Consider the following 25,784-nt stretch of genomic DNA (forward strand, 5'->3'; position numbering starts at 1 on the left):
TGTGCAAGGTAGGAAAATTTATGAAAATCTATCAGACTCTAGTAGTGAGTAAGAGGATTAACTGCTACCTAAAGATGTATTCCAGGTAACAATCAATAAGTTGGAAAAGCATTTTGGCGCAAAATTGAACATAGTCTTAGAAAGGCACAAATTATTTTCAAGAATTCAAGGGAAAAGTGAAAAAGTTTCAGCCTACTTTGCTGTTTTACGTGGGCTTGCAAATAAATGTGAATTTAATGCGCTTGAAGATTCATTGATCAGAGATCAACTTGTAAGATGTACAAATAATCCCAAAGCACAGGAAACACTTTTGACAAGTAATCTAGAACTGAAAGAGGCTATCCATGCAGCTAAAAGCATTGCACATACAGCTGAGTGTATAAAGGAAATGAAACAGAGCAATAACTCAGACAATGTACATGAACTTTAAAATCTCATGAGTAAACCTGAAATAGCAGATTCTTGTGAAGGAGTACTAAAATTAAATGTGCTGATTAACAAAAAAAGAGAAGTGGATGAAAAGAATGAAAGATTAAGGTGTTATTGATGTGGGAATGCTAATCATCTGGCAAATAATCCTAACTGCCCAGCCAGATCTGTTATTTGCAAGAAATGCAACAGGAGGGGGCACTTTGCAAGACATTATAGGTTTGTGAAATTTGAAAAGAAAGATGTACATGTAATTGAGGATGAAATAACATGTTCATTTTCCATGCTGTAAATGAAATTAAGGAGACAGAGGGTAACTATCCTACTTGCAACATTAGCTTAAAAGGTGTGGATGTGAGGGTTTTTGCTGACTCACGTTCCCCGTATACCCTGATTGATTATGATACTTTTGAAGAAAAATGTAATGGAAAAAGATATGCAATTCAGCAAGCAGACATTAAGCCTGGTGGTTATAACAAAGATCCCATTCCATTAGTTGGCATGTTGAACATGAACATTTCTTTTAAAGTTCATAGTACAGTGGGAAAAGTATATTTAGCAAAAAAAGGGATCTAGTTTGTTAGGTTGGGCTCACGAGAGAGAATTAGGGATACAACTTGATCCTAACAGCTCAGAACAAGTTTTAACAGTAGATAAAAGTGATGGTTTTACAAACATTGTTGATGACTTTCCTAAATTAGTTTGTGATGAAATTGTCCATTTGAAGAATTTCCAACACAAAATTAAACTTAAAGAAAACGCAGTGCCAGTTGTACACAAAGTCCGGCCTATCCCTCTTTTGATGCATGAACCCCTTAAGAGAGAATTTGACAAATTAGTAAGTCAAAAAATTATTGAACCTATCGAGAGCTCATTATGGTTGGCTCCCACAGTAGTCACCCAAAAACCTGGTGGAAGGGCTTTGCGCCTAAGTGTTGACTTAAGAGACATTAATGCAAATATCTGGGTTGACAGATTCCAGCTCCCTAGAATAAATGAAATGATAAGCATGATTGGAGATGCCAAACATTTCAGTGTAATAGATCTCTCCCAAGCGTACCACCAGATTGAACTTCATCAAGATTCGATATCTCTGACTTCATTTATTACGCCTTTTGGTGCGTTTAGGTACTGCAGGATGCGTTTGGTCTTGCATCAGCCGCAGTAGTTTTCCAAAGAGTGATGCATCAGATTTTGAAAGAAATTAAAATTGTACTCCGTTTCCAAGACAACATTTTAATTTATGGAGAAACTAGTGAACAACACAATAATGTTTTAAAACAAGTTTTACAAGCTCTCACTGAAGCTGGCCTGACCATAGAGAGAGAAAAGTGCAAAATTGATGTAGAATCTGTTGACTATTTGGGGCACACTATTTCGAAGAGTGGAGTTAAGCCTAAAATAGATCTTATGAAGGCAGTAAGGGAAGCACCAGCACCTACTAACAAAGAGGAAGTTAAGTCCTTCCCAGAGTTAGTCGAATACATGACAAAGTTTATGAACAATTTTGCTGATATCACGGATCCTTTAAGGGAGTTACTAAAAAAAGGGAAACACTTTGTTTGGAGTCCTGGCTGTCAAGAGTCTTTTGAATTTATCAAGAAAGCTATGTGGATGCACCATTCTTGGGCAATTTTGACACTAGACGTAAAACCGTACGAACAACAGATGCCAGCAGCAAAGGCGTTGGGCCGACCCTCAGTCAATTTATAGATGGCGAAGAAAAACTTATAGCATTTGCCTTGAGAGCATTAAAAGGAGCTGAGCGCAACTACTCCACTGTGGATCGTGAGGCTCTAGCGGTGGCATGGGCTATTATTCACTTTTAATTTTACCTGTGGGGTTTACCCTTCACTGTACGCACAGACCGCAAACCACTTAATAAAAAATGTTCTACTAAAGACAGAGGGAATACTACTCTTCCAATAAGAAGATGGCTCATGGGCCTAGAAGGATACAACTTCAGAGTTGATTATGTTTCCGGTACTAGGAACATAGGAGCTGAATGCTTATCTAGATTACCGTGTAGTGGAGAGGAAACAGAAGCAAACAGCATAGTAGAACAAGTCATGCTAGTAGAGATTCCAGGAATTTCTTAAGGAGAATGGGAAGTGGGCATGAGCACAGATGAGTCCCTCAACAAGGTTAAGGAAAAGATTGTTCATGGTTGCCCTTTGCAACAAAGGGGTGTAGAAGACTAATTGAAGCATTTTTGGGGAATTTGCAATGAATTGTTAATGAGAAGGTTAGGAGGAAAGATAAACTAGTACAGTCTAAAGATCTCTGGTATGGAATTGCAGACTTAGCCCATGAAGGCCATTTGGGCAGGAACTTAAATAGGTCTAAGGTCAGAGCATCCTATTGGTTCCCAGGTATTGGTAGAATTATAGAGAACAAGGTAAAAGAGTGCATGACCTGTGCATTGATTGACAAAACCAAGGTTACAAGGGCTGTCCCAATGTCTCCTGTAAATGTACCTTTTAAACCATGGGATAAACTTGGCTTAGATATCATTGGTCCTCTAAAAAACTATTTGTGGGAAGGCAAATTCATGTTAGTATTGGTAGACTACCATTCCCATTGGATAACGACAAAAGCCTGCACTAAAATCAACACGTCATCTTTGATTGAATTCCTTCCTGATACCTTCATAAATGAAGGTTTTCCCAGTACCATCATAACAGACAATGGAGTTCAATTTTCTTCAGATGAAATGCTCAATTTTTTTGAAGAATTTGTCTATTTGCCATTTTAAAACTGCTTTGTACTGTCCAAGGGCCAATGGTTTTGTAGAACCTGTGAATCATATGATAAAGGAATGCATTCAATTGGCACAAGTCCCTTGTAAACCTGTAGATAAAGCACTTAAGGACATGCTCTGGTCTTATCATACTACACCAAATTCTGTGGCGAATATGTCTCCATTCGTTTCTAGCACTCAAGGGTAGGTTACCTGGTACTAAAATGATCCCTAACTGGTTGGGAGGAGGAGAACTCAGATGGGTAAACAGAGAGGAGATGGAGGGTAATGTTAAACGACATCAAGAAGAGAATATTAAAAGATATGATTTCAAACATTCAGTGAAAGTTCCTGATTGGAAGGTTGGGGACAATGTAGTAGTAAAACTTCCAGGTGCCCGTTGTTCCTGTGGCAGTAAGTTCTCTAAACCCATGAGAATAATTGAGGTAAAAAAGAATGGGGCCACACTAGATGATGGTAGGACTTGGAGCATGGATAGAATTTCACATGACAATGCTAGCTACAGTGATAATAGTCACCACCAAGACACCTTCCGTATGAAGAACAATTGTACTAATCCTGAGACTTTGCAAAGAGACTTACTAATAAGTACCTTGTGTTATTGCATACTTCACATATCTTATCACTCTTCCCATCCTTAGTCTGCTTCCTCCTTTTATTTCATGTTGTTGTGAGGAAGGGAGAAGTGTTGTAATTTGCTCCTTTTTTTTAGCCCTTTCTTTTTCCCCCTGTATTGCGTCATTCCTTTCCCTTGCCACCCCTGTTTCTGTTCCCTTTTGGAATGTTCCTTCTTCTCTGGTGCTGTACTGACAGTTGATATGACAGTTGATACACTGTAAGCTCTTGTGGCAGGAGGTTGTATTTTATGCTGATAAAGCATTTACTTAATGACAAGATTAATTTGTCCTTTCTTAATAGGCCCTTGTGTTTATTGGGATATTTTTGTAGCTACATGTAAGTGCTGATGTAGAGCCTTAGGTTGTTGCGAAGGACTCTATTTCCCTTATCTGTGAAATATACACAATCACATGTGTAGATGCCATCCATATCTAAAAGCAGATTGTTGTTGTATATGTAGCCCATTTATGGTCTCTGAGGTAAGCAGAAATAGCTTTATTGACATTTTTTTTAGCTTTCTCAATCTGTGGACAAAACTGATTGGACCACTTCCATTTTTGTCTTTGCCATATGTTAGTGTGCACAAAGGCAGTTTGAGCAAAAAGGAACATCAATTCTGCAAAGGTGTCCTTCATAAGCATATCCTGACCTACCCAAGTCAATGTGCCTAGGTCATTGCCACCACAGTGCACAATCATGACGTCAGGGGGTTGGAGATGGAAAAAGGTTTTAACCACAGGCATCAATTGGTGAAACTTTAATCCTCTCTGTCCAATCCATTTAATGTCTACATTTTGCAAAGTTAGGTCTTTGTCAATACCTCTGCTTTCAGCATACCTTTGCACCTGAACACATAGCTGTGCCCAAAAATCCAAACTGAAAGGGTCTTGAAGGGATCTCTTTAGCTAATGAAAAGATGTCTGTAGCTGTTGAGTCAGTTGGTAGAATGAGAGATATCTAAAATGGTGGAGAAGATGCTGTTTTTAATTAAGACGATATTTGATTGGCTGCTTAAGAAGATTCTACATTCAAATATAGGGTTCATTTTACTTTGTTTAACCCCTTCCATGCTCATGATGGAACGGTTCCGTCATGAGCGTCGGTTGGCCTGTGCTTATGACGGAACCGTTCCGTCATGGTTCCATTAGTTCTTTAGAACCTTCAGCACCGCAGCGGAATTCACGCAGCACTGAAGGGGTTAAAAAGCATGTTTCTTATTGGTTAGAAACAATGTTTGAAAGATACAGCATAAAGGATAAAGGTATGTTTTACAATTGCAACCACACTTGCTGTTCTTATTTGCAGTATTCTGTGGTGAACTTTCAACCTGACAGTTAAGTTGAATGTTGCATGAGCTGTTGCTATGGAAACTGGCCTTAAGCAGAAGGTGTGAAGAAATCAGTTGAAAAGTGTTATTATGTAGAAAAGTTGTGGGAAATCTTGCCGTTAGTGGTTTTACCTTGGAAAGTGTGGTGGTCTATATTTTCTGTGTGTAAAAGAAAATCCTGTCTGAGTGTGTGAGATTTTTCATTCAACAGATTTTTTTTAAAGGTGAGTTATATTTTATTGAGGTTCATTTAAAATAGATTTGACATTATTCTAAAACTGTGTTGTTTGAAATATATTAGTAAATGTAGATATGTATATTGGGATTGTTTTTATTGTAATTGAAGTTTGTTAAAACAACAGTTTGTACAGTAATATATATATATATATTAAGTCTTTTCAAAGGTATAGCTGAATGATGCTTCTTATTTTTTGATAGTTAGTGGAACATGCACTACAAATGTGTATTTTCAAAGATGCTCATATAAGGTGTAGTTTATTAGGCATCATTTGTTCTTTCTAGAAAGGTATAGTTTAATGATACTACATAATTATAGTTAGTTTGGCAAAATGTAGCACATCTGTGCTGTTTGAAAGATGATCATATAAGGTGTTAATAATTAAGTTTCTGTTATTAGTTTGTACAGAAAGTAATGTTAAATGATGCCATATGTTGTAAGATAGAATGGTGAAATGATTATGCTTCTTTTTGTAGTTTGAGCAAAAGTATAGTTGAATGATGCCACATTATTTTAGATATAATGCTGAAGATGTATAATAAAAATGTGGTTTTAGAAATGAAAAAAATTAAAGGTGTTGTTTATTAGTTTTCTTCCTGAAATCCGTTGAGAGGTATAGTTTAATGATGTTGCATAGTTCTACATTTAATAGTCAAGATGTAGCTCAAAAGTAAACCACCACGTTTTACTCATTCTGCTATGTTGTAGTTATCTACTTAACTAGATAGTATGTAATGACTAATTTATGTGTTCAAATGGTATTTATATCGCTGTATGTAGTGAATTTTTTAAAAGGTGCTTGACTGATAATAGGGGTGCAAAGGTAGTGAATATGATATTTTATAAGTACAATAGAAATGATTTACTGATTCTATATTGTGCAATCTCCCAGTTAGTATGCACGCCCCACCCATGCATCCATGCAAAGACTCATGCACTATCCATTCAGTTCCCTTACCACCTATACAGCACTGATTAACTCGTCCAATTAGCCAGGTAGTAGCCATGCTGTCCAGCAATCACACTGTCACTCTCTGTGCACTCCTTTAATCATCCAGTCAGTACCATGTCCTTATCTATTCACTGTGCTAATACCCAAGCACTTATAAATTCACCATGCACTTACATTGCAGTACTCTAATCATCCAGTCAGTACGCATGTACTGATGCAATTACCAAGGCAATTATTCCTGTACTTCTACATTCCTTTGATTTCTTCCTATACAGTTTACTAATCTCCCTGTTACTATGCATGCACTTCTTCAGTTACTCAGCCAGTCCCATATACTTATCCAATCACTCTGCCAAAACCGAAGCACTAATAAAATCACCATGCACTCACATTGCAGTACTCCCAACTTCCAGGCAGTATTTCTGTACTCATGCAATTAACCAGAAACTAACTCCTGCACTTTTACAATCCATTGAGGGCTATGTATACACTTTAGTGATGTCCATGTTACTTCCTATGAACTCCTTCAATTACCCAGCGAGTCCCATCGCCTAATCCAATCACTCTGCCAAAACCCACTCTGCCAAAACCCAAGCACTTATAAATTCACTATGCAGTCTCATTGCAGCACTCTAAGTATCCAGTCACTATCCAATCAATCAATCAATCAATGACACTTGTTAAAGCGCGCTACATACCCGTAGGGTCTCAAGGCGCTGGGGGGGGGGGGGGGGGGGGGGGGGGGGGGGATGCCGCTACTGCTCGAACAGCCAGGTCTTCAGCTTCTTCCTGAAGGAGAGGTGGTCTTGGGTCAGGCGCAGGTCGGGAGGGAGGGAGTTCCAGGTCTTGGCAGCCAGGTAGGAGAAGGACCTTCCTCCTGTACTCGCTCTTCGGATGCGGGGGACGGCGGCGAGGGCGTGGTTGGCTGATTGGAGGTGGCGTTTGGGAGCGTAGAAGTTGACTCGGCTGTTGAGGTAGCTCGGGCCTTGGTCGTGTAGGGCTTTGTGTGCGTGGGTGAGGAGGCGGAAGGTGATTCTTTTGCTGACGGGGAGCCAGTGAAGGTCTCTCAGATGTCCGGAGATGTGACTGGTTCGTGGGATGTCGAGGATGAGTCTGGCTGAGGCTATCCATGTACTCATGCATTGACCCAGGCACTAACACATGCAGTGCTACAATCACTGTTAGAATCAATCATGCTCCACACATGTACTCTAGCAATGATCCAGATGTTAGCATGCAGTTATTTCTATTTTTTAACCAAATAAGGTAGTTTCTTTCTTATTTTTTGTACAGCGTCAAAATGTCATTCAAACTGAAAACAAATTAGTAGCAATGATTTCTTGCTGCTGAATATACAGTGTCAACTAAATGTTCTCAACAACATAAAATGGCATTGCATTTTATACAATGCTGTTTGAGCATTGCAAGCTCTGTACACATATCCGGGCTACAAGATGCAGAGGTTGAGCCTCCAGAAGTACTGGGACCAGCTCCCTGGTCAGTTTGTGGTGTGGCCTCTTTAGCTCGTAGCAGTTTTTTTTAATCTGCAGATGTTTATACATATTAGAAGTGGCACATGAGTACTTTTTCTTGCTGCCTCTTGTTAAAACTTTGGGACACAGTGTGCAGCTCACCTTCCTTGCATTTACTTTTCTTTCTCCCTCCGGAATTATAAACAATTTCCAAACAGTAGACTTTGGGTTTTTTGTAGAGGTGGAACTAAATCTTTTTCATCAGGTGGAAGATCACCAGGTGGAATACAAGAAGCCAAGTAATATCTTTTGGCGTAGTAAAAACAATATCAATATGAATTAATGTGTTTATTTTAGATATTGTCACAGTAAATGATTTAGACTTTTGTGAATTAACAAAGAATTACCGATTAAATTATCGTTTCCGTTCTTTGATATAGTATTTGGAAAATTCTCCTAGAAATAACCATTTTAAATATTTGATAGTTGTATTATATGCAATGTTATTGAGGATATTTATTTTAGGAAATGTGAAGAGATAGTTGACTTTGTTGTAAATATTTTGGACACACATTTGTTTGTTATTTATCAATATTATTGATTGCATGTTTTTGCTCACTGTTATATGATAAGTAACATTGAAATCACTGCATATGGTGAAATTCAATAGATTCTATAAACAGCAAAAAAGGGAAACTAAATATGTTATATAACGGTAAAATTATATTGTGTTCTTAAAATTATAATATTATATGAAATAAATGTATTTTTTTTTCTTTTAAAGAGTCAAATTCTAAACTTTGAAAGTTTTAAAAATCTAAATTATAAAACACACCTGCAAAAATGCTTTCAAATACTTTGATATCTAGTATTGTAAAGGTAAAATTAAGTAACGCAAACACTGTGCACTATCCATACAGTCCTGTAACCATCTAGACACTGCTCATTTACCTCCTAAATTCCACAGGCACTATCCATGCAGTCCTGCAATCAACCTGTCACTCTCTGCTCACTCCTTCAATACCCAAACACTCATGCGCTCTCCTTCAAGCACTCTAATCATCCAGTTACTACCCATGAAGTCATGCAATGACCCAGTCACAAACTGCTGGTAGTTGTGCTCTCCGAGGGAGATGCGCCAAGGTCTCGGTTGCTGATATCAATTACATCTCTTCCTGTCCCCAACCCAGCGGTTTCAGAAGCTACACCTTGAGTGTCCCCACAGATGCGCCATTCGGGAGTCAGTCAACCTGGTCGAGGCAACTGTATCTATTGGGGTGAACATAATTGCTATAGACAGGGGTATCATAGCGAGGGGGCCTATACCTTGAACCGTCAACAGCAAATCCCACCCTGGTCCAGCCATCGTCCCTCCTCCTGGTCGCGTCTCCAACATTAGGATAGAAGAACGACAGGGGGACCAGTTCTATGGATGTGTTCTCTGAACTCCAAAGCCAATTGCAGGTGTAAGTAGCAACCTGAGAACTCCTAAAGCTTACAATTATACAATCTCCCCCTTTTTCCTTGACAGTGTACCCAACCTATGGGACCCTTCTAACCATCAATACTTCTCCTCTTAAATTGGGTGGTAGGGGCCTTTGAACGTTTAACCAGCTGATAACTTTGTTACGTAGAGAGTCGTAAGATTCCACCACGTTGCTGGAGAGCTCAGGTACCCCCATCAGAATTACAGTACAAGCCGCCACCTCAGGAGGCAAGTTAACTGCTTTTCTCCAGTTAAGGCTGTTGCCTATCCGGTTGGGGCAGTCAGCCATTACGTTAGGCGGTCTCTACTGTCCCATTGAGCTAGCCGAAGTAGGTAACTTCGACTTCCTAACAGGCGGCACCGGAGGCAGTTGCCTGGGGACAGGTACAGGGACAGGTTGTGATGGGGTGATTGTGGGAACGTTCTCCGTGGAAGGGGTAGTTGGCAGGATTGAAACCACAGTAGTAGAAGCACTAGGCAGGAGAGAAATCCCACCATTAGTCCCATTTGCTCCATTTGGACTTAATCGCAACCCTTGCTGATCCGCCCTACCCCCACCTAATTTTTCTATTGCTAGAAGTCTAGCCTCAATGCCGTCCAATTTGAACATGAGGGGTTCTAAAAGATTTTTAATGATGTCAGTGAGTGAGCAGATAATATGCTCCGAGGTGTTTGGAAGTCCCCTTCCAAAGATGAATGGACCAGTATGTGGAGGTATGAGGTTGGGGGCGGGGAATACAGGGCTCACTGTTTCAGTGACGCTCACGGAGGAAGAGGTTCCTGGGGCATCAGTGCTGTCATCAGCGGTGTTTGGAATGGGATCTACTTTAGCCCTTTTAGCACCTTTAGACTTCCTCGATCTTTTCCTTTTCGGGACAGCATCCTCTCGGAGACCCATGTGATCTGTTGCAGTAGAACCATTCCCCATGTCCCTAGATAGAACTAACTGTGGAGTAGCGGAAGATGCCGCCCCATCAAGGATATGAACTGAGTCTCGATCCCTAAGTGAGTTGGATGGTGTCCTCAACTGCTGCAGAACTGACTCTATAGTTTGATCGATGCAATCCATAAGTGATAAGTGTGTAGCATCCAGAAGTTGTTACGGTGTAACATTTGAAGATGACCACGGGGAGACTAGGTGCGAGCTTTCCATCCCTTCTGCTATTTGTTTTTCTAGGACTGTGGGACCCTTGTTTACCACAGTGTTAGCCTTAGCAAGAAAACTATCCAAAGTACCTGTGACCATGGGGGCCGCCTTGCTTCTTGTTTCACTCGTTGTCATGTCGTTCGCGCCAAACTTCATGGTAGCCAGGCAAGTGTTTGGGTTTGAAATGTTCTGCTGGGCGACAACTTAGGGTGGTTGCCCGGTCCGATCTCTACCTTCCTCTAACGGCCTCAAACGGCCCGCCCTTTGCCCGGGCTTCGCCCCGGTCTTCGTCCCGCGCGCGTCCTGCGTGTGTGGGGATAGGAGGGATTAAGTAGGAAGAGGCGGGCCGTGAAAGAGGCTCCTGCTGCGGCGATTGCCTGGCCGCTCGGAATGCTGGGCCTTGCAGTCCCGGTCCCGTCCTCGCTGACCAACAGTGCCCGAGATAGCTTTAGGGTTCCTCAGCCTCTGGTAAGCGCTGGACACGATGCTTAATCATGATACAGGCAGGGCTCCCAGGAATGCAGGAGAAGAGAGATTCCACAGTTTAGCACGGCTTGCGAGCGGCACAGACGCAGCGGGGGCCGCGAGCCATTTTCAGGCGCTGCTGAGAGGTGGGGCGGGGAAGAGGCTCCAGCTGCGGCGATTGCCTGGCCGCTCGGAATGCTGGGCCTCGCAGGCCCGGCCCCGTCCTCGCTGACCAACAGTGCCCGCGATAGCCTTAGGGTTCCTCAGCCTCTGGTAAGCGCTGGACACGATGCTTAATCAGGATACAGGCAGGGCTCCCAGGAATGCAGGAGAAGAGAGATTCGACAGTTTAGCACGGCTTGCGAGCGGCACCCCAGTCACAAACACATGCACTGCTGTAATTCTTTGAGTGCTACCTATACAGTTTAGTAATCTCCCTGTTACTACATATGCACTCTTCTTATAACCCAGTCAGTCCCATGTCCTTATCCAATCACTCTGCCAAAACACAAGCACTTATAAGTTCACTATACACTCTAATTGCAACACTCTAAGTATTCCAGTCTGTATGCATACACTCATGCAGTGACCCTGGCACTAACACACGTAGTGCTACAAACAGATGTGCACTATTCATGCAGTCCTCTAACCACCTCCACGGTACTTATTCACTCCTTCAATTACCCATGTACCACCCATGCAGTCCAGCAATCACACTGTTACTTTCCGTGCAGTCCTTCAATCATCCAACCACTACCATGTCCTTATCTAATCACTGCCCAAAACCCAAGCATTTATAAATTCACCATACTGTAAACTTGCAGCAGTCTAAGTATCCACTCACTATCCATATACTAATACAATGACTCAGCCATTAAGATATGCAGTGCTATATTCAAATGTGCATTATTCATGCAGTCCAACCACCCTGTTACTCTCTGGGTACTCTTCCAATCAGCCAGCCCGTACTATGTGCTAATCCAATCTCTCTGTCAATACCCAAGCTCTCATAAATTCACTCATGCACTCTCTTTGCAGTACTGTAATCATCTAGTCACTACCCATGTAGTCATGGATTGACCCAGTCACAAACACATGCACTGCTGCAGTTCTTTGAGTGATATGTAAAGTGTTTAGTAATCTCCCTGTTACTATGTATGCACTCTTCCAATCACCCTGCCAGTCCAATGTCCTTATTCAATCACTCTGCAAAAACACAATCACTTATACATTCACCATGCACTCTCCTTGCAACACTCTAAGTCAGTCAGTTTGCATATACTCATGCAATGACCCTGCCACTAACACATGTACTGCTACAATCAGATGTACACTATTCATGCAGTTCACAAACCACCTCTACTATACTGATTCACTACTCCAATTACCAAGGTAGTACCCATGCAGTCCAGAAATCACACTGTCACTCCCTATGCATTACTTAAATTATTGATCCAGTGGCATGTGCTTATGCAATCACTGCACCAATACACAAACACTTATAAATTCATCATGCACTCACATTGCAATACTCTAATTATCCAGTCACTACACATGTACTCATGCAATTATCCAGGCACTTATTCATGCACTTCTACATTCCTTTGACTGCTATCTTTACAGTTTTCTAATCTCTGTTACTATGTATGCACTCCTTCAATTACCCACACAGTGCCATGTCCTTATGCAATATCTCTGCCAAAGCCCAAGCACTTATAAATGGACCATGCACTCACATTGCACTACTCTAATCATCCAGTCAGTAGCCATGTACTCATGCAATTACTCATGCATGTATTCCTGTACTTCTACATTACTTTGACTGCTACCTATATAGTTTACTAATCTCTCTGTTACTACTAATGCACTCCTGCAGTTACTCAGCCACTCCCATGTCTTTATCCAATCACTTTGACAAAACCCAAGCACTTATAAAATCACCATGCACTCTTCTTGTAGCAGTGTAATTATCCAGTCAGTACCCATGTACTCCTACCTGTACATTAATCATGCAGCCCAGCTATCTGCCGCTCACTACTCATGCATTCTTAGAATCAATCATGCTCTACACATGTACTCTAGCAATCACCCAGATGTTAGCATGCAGTTATTTCTCTTTTTTAACCAAATAAGGTAGTTCTGAAGAGAATAGTTTTTTTCTTCTTTTTTGTTTTGAAATTTGTTTTGTGTTTTTTGAACAATTTTTAAATTTTAAACTTTTGGAATTAAAATGTAATTCCAACAAAAAAAGAAATTAGCAGCGTTGATTTCTGCTTGCTGAACATACAGCATCAATTGATTTCCCCCCAGAGCATAAAATGGCATTGCATTTTATACAATGCTGTTTCAGGTTTGCGAACTCTGTGTGGATATCTGGTCCACGAGATGAAGAGGTTGAGCCTCCAAATGTGCTGGAGCCAGCTCCCTGGTTTGTGAGGCCTCTCCAGCACGTCACAATTGTTTACGTGCAAGTTGCCTTGGATGTATAGTTTGTAGATGTTTATACATACAGGACGTCCCACAGGAGTACTTCTAGTCACTGCCTCTTGACAGAACTCTGGGCAGAGTGTGCAGCTGACGTTCCTCACATATACTTCCCTTTCTCTCTCCGGAATCGTAAAAAGATTCCATACAATAGACTCTGGTCTTTTCTTTGGAGGATATCCCAAAATCTTCATCATCAGATGTGAGGTTTATTGCTGGAGTAGAAGAAGCCGTTGGAAAATTTTTGAAGTAAACCCCCAAAAGATTCTCAATATTGCTCCTAAAAACATAGCAGGTATCTCTCCTCTGATGCAGCTGAGAGAATGACTAAAGACGGTGGAGTCCTCCAAGTTCTAGAATGGAAAACCTTGTCAACCAATGAAATAGTTTCTTTCAAAGTCACACGAGTATCGCGCAACCAGCAGGCACTCAGCGCGACATCGTGAAAATGTATTTAACAATAATGTAAGTTTATTACAAGTACAAATATATTAATTTTATAAATAGTTTAGAAGATCTCTTGTTATGATATGTACATTAAAGTTATATACATATAGTTTTAAACATAAATCATTTTTTGTGCGAGTCGCGCACCTAGCGCGACCCGGCACCTATATGACGTCACACAGGTCCTGGCACTGCGCACATGGAGCGAATCCATATGTATTTGACGTTAGGGGGGCCATGCACTGCGCACTTGTTGTATACCAATCGCGCACATGACGCAACCTTATATGTATATGACGTTACGTGGGGCCACTCACCCGTCGCAAACCAAACACAGCTCCTTCTCGACTTTTCCAATATGCGGCTTGAATTTGCGCATCCCCCGTGATAGGTGCACAATGGGTACTCCAATATTTGTAAAAAAAATATATACATATATTTTAAAAGACATTGGACATCATTTTTTTTTTTTTTTAAATATATCTTTTATTCAACACTCAGGAAAAAAAGTCAAGCATTTGTCATACAGAGTCTTGATGTACTAATGTACAGTAGTTAAAGAAATGCATACATAGATCGTGGAGCAGTTTGTAAAGTACATTGCAGCAGTGCGCGGATAAAATCAACATTTAAACATTGCGTGATCATGCTGTCTCTGTTGTTGTAGCTCGTTTTGTGGACAAAATCTATAAAGGCGTAAGGGGAGAAGGATATCAAACTTGGGGTCATGTGGCGTGCGGTGTGACGGGCAGCAGGAACTACGACGGGGGGGGGGCAAGGAGGGAGAGGGGGATCCAGTGGTGGTGCGGTTTGTGTCTGCTCTGGCAAATCCGGCAGCTACTATGTCGATGCTGGAGGGTGGCCGCGGTTGTGGCGCGCTGGTGGGGCAGGGGGGGGAAAGGGGGGGGTCTAGGTGTCAGGTGTGTGGGCGTTATGTCTGTTGTCCGCTGCGTCTGGAGCGTGGTGGTCATCTCTGTGTTCCCCGTCCGGGGGTGTCTGCCTTTCAGGAGTCTCTGGTGTCTGGAGCCCACTATGGAAGGAGCGGAGCATGTCGTCCCAGAGTGTCGCTATGGGGTATTTACGCAGTCCCGCCGTCTCCTCATTATGTAGGGATATACTCTCCGCTTTCGCCCAGTTGTCTAGTGAAGCGTGCCAGTGTTCCATCGCGGGTGGCGCCGCCCGCCTCCAGTGCTTTGTGATGAGTCGTTTTGCCGTAATAAGGCCAAGATCCCAGAAGTGGGAAGGTACCCTGTTTAGCTTGGTCCTATGGAAGAGGCCCAGCAGGCATGCTTCCCACGAGAATGGGATCCGCATCGCCGTGCAGTGCTTCAGTAGCGTTAGTATCGACTGCCAGTAAGTTTGAAGCAGGGGACATTGCCACAGCATATGGAGGAGATCTGCTCCCTCCGTGTCACACCTCGGGCATTTGGCCTCTGTGCCCGGGAAATATGAGTTTATCTTGTCCGGGGATAGGTATGCACGGTGCAGGACATAGAATTGGATCTGTGTGAAGCGTGCATTACGGGGAATGTTGCGGGGACCTGAAAGTATCACCGCCCATTCCTTGTCTGTCCATGCCTTCCCTCTGTCTGCTGCCCATTTATCCCGTAGGGGTTGCAATGTGATTTGTGTGTGCGAGAGCAGCGCCTGTGTTAGCCAGTGCACCACATGTGTCCCGTTGCCCATCACGTGCATGCACTGGATTAGCTGGTGCGTGGGCGGTTCGTCAGCGATGGTACCCCATTTCTGTGAGAGCGTCCTCAGTATTGAGGCATGTTGCAGGAATTGTCCCGCAGGCAGCCCCGTGTCAGCAGCCAGCGTCTCGAAGGGGAGTAGGGCGCCATCTGCGTACAAGTCCGTCATCGTTTCTATGCCTGCACGTGTCCATTGTTCCAGTGCCGCCTCCGTCACGACTGACGTGGCCTTGGGTGTACCCAGGAGTGGCAACGCTGGCGCGTATGGTATGGTGGTTCTAGTGAGACGTAAACATCTATCATAGCATTTCGTGGCCACAGCTACATGTAGTTGCGAGTGTTTCCTAGGGCTCATCAGCGGGTGGAACAGGGTAAGTATCTGCAGTGCGGAGAGGATGTCTGTGGCTGTAGCCGTGTCCTCGAGATCCCTGCCCGAGATCCAGGCCACCGCCCATTGCACCTGTGCGGCAAGATAATAGAGCTCCAGGTTCGGGACTGCCATGCCGCCCTCAGTGACCGGGTTGTATAGTTTCGTCAGTGCTACCCTCGGTCTGCCTGTATTCCAGATCAGATCTCTGAGCATGGACTCCAGTTCCCTGAATATACGGACAGGGATGTATAGTGGGAGGTTGGCAAAATAGTACAGGAGCCTGGGGAGTATTATCATTTTCGTTAAGGTCACCCTGCTTGGCACATTGATGGGGAGGGTTTTCCAGAAGGCGATCTGTGTTCTGACAGACGTTATGGCCCGCGTTAGATTGCCGTCCAAAATGTCTGGGGGGGTCCTGTACACGTGTATACCCAGGTACTTGAACGTGGTTTGATACCATGGAAGTCGTTCATTATTGATGTAAAGTGCAGGGTCCGGGTCGTCAGGAGTGAACGAGTATGCCCCCGATTTGGCCCAGTTGACCTTGAGGCCTGACATTAATTCGAACGTTCGGAAAATGGCCGACAGTTCCAGCGGCACACTATCTAGGTCTTTGATGTACAAAAGCAAATCGTCCGCATATAGCGACACGACATGTGTGCCGTCAGCTAGCGGGATGCCCCAGCGTGCTCCACTGATGCGCAGCCGTTCAGCTAGGGGCTCGATCGCCAGGGAAAATAATAATGGGGAAAGTGGGCAGCCTTGTCTGGTGCCTCTTCTGACAGTGATGGGCTCGGATATCAGTTTCCCAGTGCGCACTCTAACCTCAGGCTTCCCATATAGTAAGCCCACCAGTTCTATGAAGTCATCATCTAAGTCAAACTTACGTAGCACTGCCACTAGATAGGGCCACTCGACGGAGTCGAACGCCTTCTCCAGGTCCAGCACTAGACAACCCGATCTCGGCCACGCCTGGACTGCATACTCCTGTACTCTGAACAGCCTCCGAATATTGTGGGAGGTGCATCTTGTTGGGACAAACCCATTTTGGTCTTTGTGTACTAGGGCCGGCACCAAGGCCGCCAGTCTGCGGGCCAGTGTTGATGCCAGGATCTTGTAGTCCGTGTTGAGTAGGGCTAGCGGATGGTATGACCCGAGGAGTGTCTCTTCCCTACCTGGTTTGAGAAGCGATACCAACATTGCTTCGTTCATGGACGCCGGTAAGGATGAGCTGTCTTTAGCTGCAGAATATGTCCTGAGCAGCTCAGGGATGAGGATGTCTGAGTATGCCTTGTAATATTCTGCGGGCAGCCCGTCCGGGCCAGGGGTTTTCCCATTTGAGAGGGCAAATATGGCGTCACGCAGTTCTTCCGCCACCAACGGCGATCCAAGATCGTCTCGTTGGTTGTCAGTTGGGGTGGGGAGCGTGATTTCCTCTAGGTATGCTTGGATGTCCGGTCGTGGGTCGCCCATTTGTGACCGGTATAATGTCTTATAGTGTGTCACAAAGGCAGCATGTATGTCCGTCTGGGTGTATACTACTGTGTCCGCGGTCGGGCTTATGGCCGTCACTGGGGCAGAGCGGTCTTCTCGTCGTATCAGCCAGGCCAACAGTTTGCCTGGCTTGTCGCCATAGCGGTGTGTGCGTGCCGAGTGTGCAGTGAAGTTGACCTGTTTCAGTCTGCCTATTAGTCTGTCGTGTTCCGTCCTTGCCTCGAGCAGCCCCACACTATCCCCTCCCGCTGCTTCCTGCTCTTTTTGCAGCAAATCCCCTTCCAACCGCTTCAGGTCTGCCTCCAGCTGTCGGCGGGTGTGTGCCTGGGTGCCGAGGCATAGCCCCCTTAGTACTACTTTGAACGCGTCCCACTCTAGCTGGGGTGTGGAAGCGGTGTTGTTATTACCTTCGAAGTGTTGTGCTGTTTGCGCCCCTATCGAGGTTCTGAATGTGCCGTCAAGCAAAAGGTCTGGTTGTAGTCTCCAGGTGGGGATTGGTGGTCTCGGTTGTTCCCAGGCAATTGTCATGAGGTGTGGATTGTGGTCCGAGTGTGTGCGGCCCAAATATTGTGTGTCCCTGATCGCCGGCAGCAGATCTCTAGAGACCATGTATCTATCTAGGCGTACATGTAAGTCGTGTGCCCCTGAGCGGAAGGAGTAGGTCCTAGTGTCTGGGTTGTGGCTGCGCCACGCATCCCGCAGGTCCCATTGCACGGACCAGTCTAGGAGGGCTCGCGCTGCGTGATGAGCAGGGGAATTGGGCAGTGGTGGACGGGAGCGATCCAGTGAAGGGTCCAGTGTGCAATTATAGTCCCCGCCTAGTACCCACTGTATGCCATGCCATGGTGCCAGGGTGTTAGAGAGCTGTGTTAAGAAATCTTGTGTCCCCGTGTTGGGTGCATAGATCGAGGCTAACACTATTGGGTTCCCATCAATCCTGCCTCGGACTGCTACATGCCTCCCCCCAGGGTCTACCAAGGTGTCCTGTGCTATCCACGGGGTGCCCGGGCGTATCCACACCAGTGCCCCCCTAGCATAGGAGGAGTGACGTGTGGCATAAAGGTGACCTCTCCACCTGCGGCGCAAAGTGTTAACTTCCGTTTCGCAGAGGTGTGTTTCCTGTAAAAGGGCAATTTGCACGTTGTGGCGTTTGAGGTATGAGTATATTTGGTACCGCCTGGATGGCGTGTGCATCCCTCTCACATTCCATGTGCATATATTGATCACAGACATTGCATTACATTAACGGTCTCCCCAGAGTGGCCTCCCCGCCCCACCTCCAGCCCGCCCACTGTTCGTAAGGAATATTGACTGTCCCGCACGCCATTGCAATACTGTAAAGGGGGAAAATAGGCAATAAACATGGCCAATAAAACAGTTAGCCAATGAACAACGCAAACATGCGAAATACCAAAAGGTCGGTGGGCAAACGTGCTCCCGTCCATGCTCTCTAGGAGAGTAACAAAGTCTAGTTCAGTTCTGGGGGCAGCTGTGCAGTGCTAGCAGCAGCGGCTGGTTAAGTGTTGTTAGAGTCATCATATAGGGGTCGCTCCCCTTCCCGGGGGGTGTATGGAAGCCTAAGCCGGTCCCAATCACAAGAGTCATGGATACAAAATAGACTTTTAATGCCATACATTACGTGTCTTGATCAGCGTGCGGCAGGGCAGGCGGCCGCAGCCGTAGGGAGTCGGCTGGTCAGTGTCCGTTGGAGTATCATCAGGGTCAACTGTAGATCGCAGTGTTCCATGGGCCCCGCCGGGTCAGGCTGGCCCAGACTGGATCCGCTGTCCCCTCGCTGATGGCTTTTCGAGCGCTCGTGTGGGATGCACGGTGGATATGTCCTAGGAGCCCGCTAGCCGATGTAGTCTGATGTTTGGGGTGTGACGTCCGGTCCAGGATCCGTCACAGGAGAATCCGATATTCCATATATTGCTTCGTCGTCGCTTGGTGGGTCTTGTGTACCGCTGCCAGTTGGTTCGCTGTGCGCAGGGGAGTGACTGAGTTCCCGCACAAGTCGTAGGGCTTCACGTTTCTCTTGCTGTGTAGCGTCCGCAGGGGGAAGGGTCTTCTGTGGCCTGTTCGCGTGGTCCTGCGCCCGTTGTCTTGGCCGGCGCCGTCTCTTGTTCCCGCTAAGTTGGCGTCCGCCTGTGCGGTCCGTCGGTGTTCTGGGGGCTGAGTCTGTGCCGCTGTCCAGCCATGCCTCCACGTCGGCTGGATCTGTAAAGAAATGGGTTCTCTCTCCGGCTATTACTCTTAGCTTCGCGGGGAATAGCAAGGAGTACTGGAGGCCCTGTTGGCGTAGGCGCCTTTTCGCCGCTAAGAAGGATTGTCTCTGCCTCTGTACTTGGATGGTGTAGTCCGGGAAGAACATTACCTTGGTGTTTTCGATTCTCACATCATCAAGTTTGCGCGCTTCTCTCAGTATGGTGTCTCTATCTCTGTAATTGAGAATGCGGAGAAGCATGGGTCTTGGGTTGGAGCCCGTCGCCAAGGGTTTGGTCGGGACTCTGTGGGCGCGTTCTACCACGAAATGAGGCGAGAGTGTGCCCTCAGGCAGGATGGACGTCAGCCATTTTTCCATGTGTTCCTCTGGCTTTCTCCCTTCCCATTTTTCCGGAACGCCGACCCGGCGTACATTGTTTCTTCGCGCCCTGCCTTCCGCGTCCTCCGCCCTGTCTTCTAGGAACTCCACTCGGTTCAGCAAGTCCTGTACGTGGGTATGTGTCTGGCTGACTTGGGGCTGGAGTTCTTTCACGGTTCCCTCCAGTGACGTGGTGCGGTCAGCAAGTTTTTTGTGGTCAGCGCGGAGGTGCGTGAGGTCTATGGCCACACTGCCGATCTTGGTGGCCAGGGAGGTGCGCGTGAGCTGGATAGATTCTTCCAGCCGTTCCATGGCTGCAAGCATGGAGTCGAGTTTTGCTGCTGTTTGGTCCTGGTCGGCGGTTTTGCCGGATTTATCCATTTTGCCCTTGGTTATTGCGCCCCCAGTGCCGGTCCGTGCCCTGGTCCCGCCAGACATCGGTGCTTGAAGTGGTATTTGGCGCCTTCGAAGAGTCCCACGTAGGGGAGGTGTCGAGCGGGTAGGCCGGTCCGCCAGGGGGGGGCCAGGAGTCGGCTCGGGGTGTTCCGAGTGAGGACCGCCGCGGTCAGCCAGCGGGGTATGGCACGGGGCGTTGGGTGTTGGGGGCAGGGTGGGCAGACACTCCTGCCGGCCCGCTCCTGGGTGCTCTCTGTGTTCTGGCCGGGGCAGCCGTTAGTGGGACGAGCCGCGGTGTGTCTCTCCCCGCAAGCGCTTCTGGCTGAGGGGGTGTAGCGTGCCTTTCAGCTGCGATCCAGGCCTGTCCAGTCCGGCCGTTTGCAAGAGCAGTGAGCAGTCGACGTCCGGCGGGAGCCCAGCGAGCGTCTCTGACTGGCTCCGCTCGTGTGGCAGCCGCTCGGCGTCCGGCCTTTCTCGGGGCACAGGCAGTGCAGGTCTTCGTTCCCCCTGGTCGGGTTCAGTACATCAGGGCGTCGCTATTCCCACAATGCGTGCCCGGGGTAGCGCCGGTGGGTTGCGGGCTATGTTGCGGTGTGGAGCCAGGACTCTGTGTGTGCCCGTGGGCGCTGCCGGTGACCAGGGTCCCGTGTGTCGTGTGTCGCGGTTCGTGTGACCACCGGTGAGTGCCGAGTTGTATGCACCAACCTCCTCTGTCCTCCAGCTCCCCAGGTGTCCAAGGCCCAGCCGCTCACCTCTCCGCTCCTCTGTGTGCTTGGGCCTGTGCAGCGCCTGTCGCAGGGGAGACGCGTCCAGGCCTAGCGGCCACCGCCAGTTCCTGGGCACTCCCGCCAATCCGCTCTAGTAGGTGCGTGAGGTGTCCGGCCGTGCTGGTGCGGTCGCCTCACCTCAGTGCCTCTCCGTCTTGGGGGGCGGACGGCCTCCGGTGCGCCGGTGTGTGGTCCGCTTGTGATTGGTGTTGGCCGCGTTTTCGGGCCTACCGCTTCATCCGGATCCCCGGCGTTTCCTGGGTCCGCGCATGGGCTGGTGGCAACGTTCGCGGCCGCGGGCGGCCGGCACCTCCCGGTGCGGTGTTACAAGCCCGATCCGCGCCAAAATTGGACAGGCGCTGCGTCGGAGCCAGCGGGGCACTCGCCGATGGTTTCAGCAGGCTTTGTGAAGAATTTTCCCGGATAACAGCGCCGGGAAGGGGAGCTCGGCACGGAGCTCTACCCGCAGGCGACCATTTGCTTTGCGTGCTAAGCCACGCCCCCAAGACATTGGACATCATATAATTAAATAAAAAATAAAGAACGAAAATAATGATATAATATTACAGTTACAAAATATCTTTAAAATAAAAAACTTGCAGTTTTCAGAAAAACATAAAAGGTTGTATAAATATTACATTTACAAATTATCATATAAAAACCCTAGAAATTCACTGAACAAAATATAGGTTTCAGGCACGTTATAGTTAGAAATTAACATTTAAAAAACCTTTGAAATTCACTGAAAAAAACATAGGTTTCAGGAACGTTATAGTTAGAAATTAGCATTTAAAAAACCTTTGAAATTCACTGAAAAAACCACAGGTTTCAGGCCGGGTATAGTTAGTTGGACATTTCGCTCCTACAAAACCATAGAAAATGTTTTGTTATAGTTATTTCACTTAACAATAACTCACGCCCTGCAATGCACTGCTGATGACATCACATATTACATCATTCATGACATGGTCAGTGACATCATTGATGACATCTCAAATGACATCACTGATGACATCATCCATGTGACAATCTGATGCACCTTCTTTCCCCCTTAATATAACCTTTGATACACCCACTCGAAACACAGAATACCATTTTTGAAACCACAGACACACCAATACAAGTTACTACATATTTAGTCACTGGTTCTTAGCTCTACACACACATCTACTTATTCACCCATACAACGACTCAGACATGCAGTCACTCATCAATACAACACTATCATATGCACTCATACACCTACACAGACACCCACAAACCAGCACTCATCCAGAGTTACTCACACACCTATTCAGTCATACAAAGAATCAATCACACTTCCATTTACTGACCTATACAGTCATACACACAGCACATTACTTATTAGAACAGAAAGAAACACATAATTACTCTCTTATACAATCACTGAGACAAGTACACACTTATCCATACAGCCACTTTCACAACCACTGACTCACTCGTATAGTCATTGATATACTTTAACTCTCACATACACTGCCTTTTACATATGTAACAACTTGGACGTGTACCACTGAGACATCCATTCACTCACCAACATACCCATACACACACTCACCCACCCATACAGATGTTTCCACATGCACTCTTGAACCCATACACACAGTGAATCAACCACTCAAATATCTATGCACAGACTCACACACCTCCCACCCAACCACACACGCACCCAGGTACCCATACAAATACTCGGGCAACCAATCGATAACCCATGTAGACACTCATGTAGCTACTGACCAACCCATGCAGCAGCTAATACAACAGATAGACTGGGACAGACATTCACACAGTTTAGTCACTAACCCATGCATTCAGTAAGACACATGTAATCACTTACTTAAACAGTCAGTCATGCACCTACTTAATCATCCATTCAGATATTAATACACCCACTCATTCTTCAATACACCTTGGTATATATATAATACATTTTTACACTTTAAAGAAAAACACAGTCACTGGATGATGTCATCAGTGATGTCATTTGAGATGTCATCAGTGATGTCACTGACCATGTAATGAATGGTGTAATATGTGATGTCATCAGCAGTGCACTGCGAGGGTGAGAGATATAGTTAGGTGAAATAACTATAACAGCGAAATTTCTATGGTTTTGAAGGAGTGAAATATCCAGCTAACTATAAGGTCCCTGAAACCTATGGTCTTTTCAGTGAATATATATACTCATGCTTCAACAGATAGGGCACTCACAGGGTCACTTGCATCATACATTTATTTCAGCATACACGGCATATACATACATAAGGAGCATTGAGGAAGGCTTATCGCTGAAACACGAATGCTGAAATAAATGTATGATAAAAGTGACCCCGCAAGTGCCCTATCTGTTGGAGCGTGAATATAATACATGAGTCCTACCCTCACAAATTGAGAGGCACCCGCCCTAAGAGTTCGGCAGCTGCTGGTGGGATTTGGAGCTGGGATTTATCTCCAAGCTACCTGAACCGTAGCTTAGGGAAGCTCCGTTGACAAAGGTTATGGGTTATTCATATCTGGGGACAGAGGTAATTTGACTGCTGCATACGGATTTATACCTGTTTTTTAGCAAGCGGTGAGATGAGGGGTGCACTGCACAAGAAAACATCGCTGGAGCAGGGCTAAAATCACAAGAAGTGACTTGCACGGGATGTGGCAAGCCATTGAATTCAGGACAATGATGAAATACTTACCCATTTTGGCAGATTGTGCTATCAGGACATTGGAGTCCATGATATATTGTGAACTAGGTATTGGTACATGGCCTTTCCAGCTTGGCAGCTGATATGGATAGAAAACGTCTGAAGTCCTTTCTTGCTGGCCATCATTTTAAACTCACCAATGAGAAGGGTGTGTATTATACTTAAATGAACTCGATGTTTTGCAGCATATACATAGATTTGGAGCACTGAGGAAGGCTTATTCCTGAAACGCATATGCTGACATAAATGTATGATGAAAGTGACCCCTTAAGTGCCCTATCTGTTGGAGCATGAATATAATACGTGAATCCTACCCTCAAAAATTGCGAGGTACCCGCCCTAAGAGTTCGGCAGTTGCTGGTGGGATTTGGAGTTGCGATATATATATATATATATATATATATATATATATATATATATATATATATATATATATATATATATATATATTCACTGAAAAAAGGAAAGGTTACAGAGACGTTATAGTTAGGCTAACATTTCACTCGTACAAAACAAGAGATATTCAGCAGCTATGGGTGTGAGTGGCTGTATGGGTATATGAGTGGATATGTCAGTGGCTGTATTAGTGAGTGAGTTGGCTATGAGTGATGAATGGGTGAGTGAGTGAAAGTATGTTTAGAGCTATAAATCAGTAAGTAGGAATGTAAGTACTGGTATGGGTGTTTTTATGGTTTTGAAAATAGTAGTGTGGAAGTTGGAGTGGGTGTATAAAAGGTTATATTGGGGTGTGAGTGTGTGGATGATGTCATCAGTGATGTCATTTGAGATGTCATCATTGATGTTACTGACCATTTCATGCATAATTTAATAAGTGAGGTCATAAGAAGTGCATTGCAGGGGTGCGAGTTACAGTTAGCTCAGCTAACTATAACTGCTGAATTTCTCTGGTTTTGTCCGAGTGAAATGTCAGTCTAACTTTAACGTCTCTGTTACCTTTGGTTTTTTTAAGTAACTTTCTAAAGTTTTTTAACTAGCAGCTGCATTTGCACAGTGGTGGAAAAAGGGGCTGGGCCTCTGACTAGCTCTCTGGAATCCCACTTTGTGGACTTACAGGAGGTACCAAAAGGGCTTTTTAGTCCCCAAGGTCCCTTGGGAGTGAAATGGACTTCATGCCCGAACCATTAGTATACCACAAGCCTCATTTGCAGAGTAGTGAGGAAAGGGAGCGTGGTCTCCAAAGACCTCTTAGCAATCCTGCTGTTTGGGACTCACTGGAGATAACAGAAGGGGTTGTTGGTCCCCAAGGACATTCTTGGGGACCAACCAAGTTACCTCCAGTAAGTCTCACTCAGCAGGATAGCTCAGACCTGGTAGGAGGCTATGCCCCTGTTCTTCACCACTGTGCAAAGGGGACTTCTGCTGCACTACTAGTAGGGGGATGAAGTCCATTTGGCTGTTGAGGGTCCTTGTGGGCCAACAACCACTCCTGTTACCTCCACAAAGTTCCACACAGTGGGCATGCTGAGAGGTTTTCAGTGGCCACACACTGTTTCTCCACCACACTGCAAAAGTGCCTTCTGGCGCTCTACTAGTTGGTGGTTGAGGTCTCCTTGACTCTTGACAGTCCTTGGGGGCCAACTAGCCCACTTTTAACCTTAAGTAAGACCCATACAGCTGGATTACTATGCAGTGGCATAACGAAAGTTAAGAGGCCCCCGCTCTGGATTTAATCAGGAGCTCTCAGGCCTGAGTACTGTGCTGATGGGGCCCCCTGCAGCTCAGGCCCCCACAATCCGGGGGCAGCGAGGGCCTGTGTTATGCCACATTTGCTGAGAGGTCATCAGTGGCCACGTCCCCTTTCTCCAACACTCTGCAAACACGCCTCCTGGCTCTCTGCTGCTTGGGGATACAATACCCTTTAGTCCTGATGCCCTCAGCTGGCAAGGGGACCTCATCATCCACCAGTAGTGCGCCA

This window comes from Lissotriton vulgaris, chromosome 6, assembly GCF_964263255.1.
Source record: "Lissotriton vulgaris chromosome 6, aLisVul1.2, whole genome shotgun sequence".
Lineage (NCBI taxonomy): Eukaryota > Metazoa > Chordata > Amphibia > Caudata > Salamandridae > Lissotriton > Lissotriton vulgaris.